Genomic DNA, 6,800 nt, shown 5'->3' with positions numbered 1-6,800 from the left:
TAGTACGATAGTACGTACTATATCTAGTACGATAGTACGTACTATATCTAGTACGTACTATATCTAGTACGATAGTACGTACTATATCTAGTACGTACTATATCTAGTACGTACTATATCTAGTACGATAGTACGTACTATTTATAGTACGATAGTACGTACTATATCTAGTACGATAGTACGTACTATATCTAGTACGATAGTACGTACTATATCTAGTACGATAGTACGTACTATATCTAGTACGTACTATATCTAGTACGATAGTACGTACTATTTATAGTACGATAGTACGTACTATTTATAGTACGATAGTACGTACTAGTAATAGTACGTACTATCGTACTAGATATAGTACGTACTATCGTACTAGATATAGTACGTACTATCGTACTAGATATAGTACGTACTATCGTACTAGATATAGTACGTACTATCGTACTAGATATAGTACGTACTATCGTACTAGATATAGTACGTACTAGATATAGTACGTACTATCGTACTAGATATAGTACGTACTAGATATAGTACGTACTATCGTACTATAAATAGTACGTACTATCGTACTAGATATAGTACGTACTAGATATAGTGCGTACTATCGTACTATAAATAGTACGTACTATCGTACTAGATATAGTACGTACTAGATATAGTACGTACTATCGTACTATAAATAGTACGTACTATCGTACTAGATATAGTACGTACTATCGTACTATAAATAGTACGTACTATCGTACTAGATATAGTACGTACTATCGTACTAGATATAGTACGTACTAGATATAGTACGTACTATCGTACTATAAATAGTACGTACTATCGTACTAGATATAGTACGTACTATCGTACTATAAATAGTACGTACTATCGTACTAGATATAGTACGTACTATCGTACTATAAATAGTACGTACTACTACTAAAACTACTACTGCTACTACTGCTACTATCGCTAAAACTACTGCTACTGCTACTACTTACACTAAAACTACTACTACTTTTATTACTACCACTAATTCTACTACTAACAGTATTACTACTTTTATTACTACTAATAAAACTACTATCACTTTTATTACTACTACTAATTCTACTGCTAAAATTACTACTACTAATTCTACTGCTGAAACTACTACTACTTATTCTACTGCTAAAACTACTACTACTTATTCTACTGCTAAAACTACTACTACTTTTATTACTACTACTAATTCTACTACTAAAAATACTACTACTTTTATTTCTACTACTAAAACTACTACCACTTTTATTACTACTAATAAAACTACTACCACTTTTATTACTACTACTAATTCTACTGCTAAAACTACTACTACTTATTCTACTGCTAAAACTACTACTACTTATTCTTCTGCTAAAACTACTACTACTTTTATTACTACTACTAATTCTACTACTAAAAATACTACTACTTTTATTTCTACTACTAAAACTACTACCACTTTTATTACTACTAATAAAACTACTACCACTTTTATTACTATTACTAATTCTACTGCTAAAACTACTACTACTTATTCTACTGCTAAAACTACTACTACTTTTTCTACTGCTCAAACTACTACTACTTATTCTACTGCTAAAGCTACTACTACTAATTCTACTACTAAAATTACTACTACTTATTCTACTGCTAAAACTACTACTACTTATTCTACTGCTAAAACTACTACTACTTATTCTACTGCTGAAACTACTAATACTTTTATTACTACTACTAATTCTACTACTAAAAATACTACTACTTATTCTACTGCTAAAACTACTACTACTTATTCTACTGCTAAAGCTACTACTACTAATTCTACTACTAAAATTACTACTACTTATTCTACTGCTAAAACTACTACTACTTATTCTACTGCTAAAACTACTACTACTTTTATTACTACTACTAATTCTACTACTAAAAATACTACTACTTTTATTTCTACTACTAAAACTACTACTACTTATTCTACTGCTAAAACTACTACTACTTATTCTATTGCTAAAATACTACTACTTATTCTACTGCTAAAACTACGACTACTTATTCTACTGCTAAAACTACTAATACTTTTATTACTACTACTTATTCTACTGCTAAAACTACTACTACTTATTCTACTGCTAAAACTACTACTACTTATTCTACTGCTAAAGCTACTACTACTAATTCTACTACTAAAATTACTACTAGTTATTCTACTGCAAAAACTACTACTACTTATTCTACTGCTAAAGCTACTACTACTAATTCTACTACTAAAATTACTTCTACTTATTCTACTGCTGAAACTACTACTACTTATTCTACTGCTAAAACTACTACTACTTATTCTACTGCTAAAACTACTACTACTTATTCTTCTGCTAAAACTACTACTACTTATTCTACTGCTAAAACTACTACTACTTATTCTATTGCTAAAATACTACTACTTATTCTACTGCTGAAACTACTACTACTTATTCTACTGCTAAAACTACTACTACTTATTCTACTGCTAAAACTACTACTACTTATTCTTCTGCTAAAACTACTACTACTTATTCTACTGCTAAAACTACTACTACTTATTCTATTGCTAAAATACTACTACTTATTCTACTGCTAAAACTACTACTACTTATTCTTCTGCTAAAACTACTACTGCTTTTATTATTAATACTAAAACTACTACCACTTTTATTAGTACTACTAAAACTACTACTACTTTTATTACTACTAATAAAACTACTACCACTTTTATTACTACTACTTATTCTACTGCTAAAACTACTACTACTTATTCTACTGCTAAAACTACTACTACTTATTCTACTGCTTAAACTACTACTACTTATTCTACTGCTAAAGCTACTACTACTTGTTCTACTGCTAAAGCTACTACTACTTATTCTACTACTAAAACTACTACTGCTTTTATTACTACTACTAGTTCTACTACTAAAACTACTACTATTTTTATTACTTCTACTACTTCTACTACAACTACTACTACTATAACTACCACTACTAGTACTACTACTGCCACTAAAACTGCTACTACTACTACTACTACTACTACTACCACCGCTATAACTACGACTACTACTACTACTACCACTAAAACTACTACTACTACTACTACTATCACTAAAACTACTACTAGTACTACTACTAATACTACCACTACTACTACCACTACTACTACATTTACTACTACTACTACTTCTTCTACTACTACTACTTTTACTACAACTACTACTACTACTACTAGTTGTACTACAACTAGTTGCACTAGTACTAGTTGTACTGGTTGTAAAAGGCGAAATATTTATACGTGATGATAGAGGAGATTATTCCTCTCGCTCATTTAGCACCCCCGCTGCTGGAGACGTATGCGGCTGTTAGTGGCGCGAAAGATCCAGTTCCCCGTCGTGCTAAGGGTGTATTGAGTGCTCTTACCAGAAGGAGGGCAATAGAAGGATGGAAGGTTGAGGAACAAGAGCTCTTAAGGGCACCAGAGGCAACGGGAGTGCGCACCAGTTTGGCTATTGCCGATTGATTGGCTGAATGGATTGGAAGGCCGTTCTCTATCGGAACGACGTTACACACCACACAACTGATGACCGGCCATGGTTGTTTCTCGGCGTATTTAAATGAAATAATGGGTGAGGATAAGTCGGAACACACCCTGATTGACTGCCCGCCCTGGACGGATGCCACGAATAAGTTGTTCGACGCGATGGGGAGATGGCAGCTAACTCTTCCCGTGATAATCTGGTTCTCCCTGACTGTCCCGGAAGAATGGGCGGTCATTCGGACCTTCACTGGACGGGTCATGCGTGCAAAGGAAATCGCTGAGAGGAGCAGGGAACGGTCGCGAGGAGAAGAAGGATGTGTGAGTGAGCGTGCGAGTGCGTACGTGGATGGGAATGCGAACGATAGGCCGCATAGGATAGTAGCTCTAGTGCTGTCACCTCGTGCAAGACTCCGAGCGGCTCAAGCGGCGCCTGGCTTAAGCGACGCTTCTCTTTAGACGTGAGTGCGTGTGTACGAACGTGAGTGGGCCTGGTCAGAGCACCATGGAGTGGGAATCGGGCCAATATGTATATAGTTAGGGAGTAATTGAGTCTCCAGGGACTCGTGGGCCCCTGTCGAGTTTGCCGTATTGGTGTGAATATACATAAATGATTGAATGAGAGCAAGGCGAATACCGACCTGGCTCACCGTGGCAGGGTGCTGGGTGAATTTGTAATACGCATATGCGTGATCCTGCTCACTCCTCTTTCTTCTTAGCGTGTTAGTTATAAAGATCGGGAGGTTCTTTAGTCGGTAGACGATCCGAACCTGGGAGCATTCTCTGACGGGCTGTATCCGACACTCCCCTGAGAACCGGGCTCAGGAGGCCTATGAATGTTTTTTCTCCTGAGGAAACAAAAAAGAATTTGTACTAGTTGTACTAGTATTAGTTGTACTAATTGTATTAGTTGTACTAGTTGTACTAGTTGTACTAGTACTAGTTGTACTGGTACTAGTTGTACTAGTACTAGTTGTACTTATACTAGTTGTTCCAGTACTAGTTGTACTTGTTCTAGCTGTACTTGTACTAGTTGTACTGGTACTGCTTATACTTGTACTAGTTGTACTAGTTGTACTAGTACTAGTTGTACTAGTTGTACTAGTTGTAAAGGCAAAAGATTTATACGTGATGATTGTGTGGATTATTCCTCTCACTCATTTAATACCCCAGCTGGCGGAGACGTATGTGGCTGTTAGAGTCGCGGAGGAACCTGTTCCTCCGCGTGCTAAGGCTGTAATGGCTGCTCTTGCCAGAAGGAGGGCAATAGAAGCATGGAAGGCTGAGGAACTAGAGCTCGTCGGGGCACCAGAGGCAACGGGAGTGCGCACGAGGGCGGCCATTGTCGAATGGTTGGCTGAGTGAATTGGAAGGCCGTTCTCTATCGGAACGACATTTCATACTACACAGCTGATGACCGGCCATGGTTATATCTCGGTTTATTTAAATAAAATAAAGAAAATTCCCTCCTCACCTTGTTTCCACTGCGAGGGGAGTGAGGATACGTCGGAACACACACTGATTGGCTGCCCGGCGTGAACGGATGCCAGGAAGCAGTTGATCGACGCGTTGTAGGAGTGCAGCTAACCTTTCCCGTGATAGTCAGGGTCTCTCTGACTGTCCCGGGAGAATGGGCGGCCTTTCGGATATTTGCTGGACGGGTCATGCGAGCAAAGGAGGACGCTGAGCGGCGCAGGGAACGGTTGCGAGGAAAAGAAGCACGTGAGAAGTACGTGCGGGTACGTACATGGATGGGAATGCGAACGATATGCCACATAGGAGAGTGATTCCAGTGCTGCCACCTCGGGCAAGGCTCCGAGCGGCTCAGGCGGCGCCTGGCTCAAGCGACGCTTCTCTTAAGATGTGAGTGTGTGTATACGAACGTGAATGGGCCTGGTCAGAGCACCATGGAGTGAGAGTCGGGCCAATATGTATATATTTTGGGAGTAATTGTGTCTCCAGGGACTCGTGGGTCCCTGTCGAGTGTGCCGTATTGTTGTGAATATAGATGAATGATTGAATGAGAGCAAGGCGAATACCGGCCTGGCTCACCGAGGAGGGGTGGTGGGTGAATTTGTAATACGCATATGCGTAATCCCGCCCACCACCTTGTTTCCTCAGCGCGTTAGTATAAGAATCGGGAGGTTTTTTAGTCGGTAGGCGACCCGTTCCTGGGAGCATTCTCAGGCGGGCTGAATCCGACACTCCTCTGAGTACCGGGCTCAGAGGGCCTATGAAGGTTTTTCCTCCTGACGAAACAAAAAAAAAAAAAAAAAAAAAGAAAAAGTACTAGTTGTACTAGTTGTACTAGTACTAATTGTACTAGTACTAGTTGTACTAGTTGTACTAGTTGTACTTATTGTACTAGTACTAGTTGTACTAGTACTAGTTGTTCTTGTTGTACTAGTTGCACTAGTTGTACTAGTTGTACTACACTTATGTGTCCTCTTCTCTTTCTTATTTTTCTTCTTTCTTCCTTTCTTTCTTTCTTTTTCTTTTTCTTCTTTTTTTTGAACGTTTTCCAACGATTCTTATATCATCATCTTAAAAAGTAATATTATGTGGACACATTTTCCTAAATGTCATCAAGAGCTTACTATAATCGTTGAAATTAATTAATAAGAAAGGAGGTATAGAACTCGTTCATATAGATATATGCAAATGTATATATATATATATATATATATTCATATATATATTTATATATATATATATATTTATATATATATATATATATATATATATATATATATATATATAGTAGATTTGATTAAATACCAAATACGATGGATTAATGTCACGTCGTAGGGACATTTCATTTATTTAAAATAACGAAAAATCATTCGGAATAAATCGACGAATCGAAATCGATGAATTTACCTCGAAAAATAGAGATACGAAATGATAAATCTCATAATTCGACTTGTATATAGGTATTGGTGAGTATCTATGATATATATATCTACACATATATGTATGTATATATGTATATATATGTATATATATGCGTATAAACGGTGGCCTCTCGAGAGGGTTGTTTACTCGATGATAACCGACGCATACGATATGAGATTATTGTAAAGATAGGAGGAAAACGCGTGTTGTAACTACATTTGTAACATTACTCGTTCGTGTTCGCTGATAGAATAACGAGAACTGTTAACCTTCTTTCTCTCCCTCTCCCTCTATCTCTTATTCTCTTTCTCTCTTTGTCTTTCTCTCT

Source organism: Vespa mandarinia, chromosome 8 (genome assembly GCF_050613455.1).
Source record: "Vespa mandarinia isolate Hongniang chromosome 8, ASM5061345v1, whole genome shotgun sequence".
NCBI lineage: Eukaryota > Metazoa > Arthropoda > Insecta > Hymenoptera > Vespidae > Vespa > Vespa mandarinia.
This window is presented reverse-complemented; position numbering follows the sequence as displayed.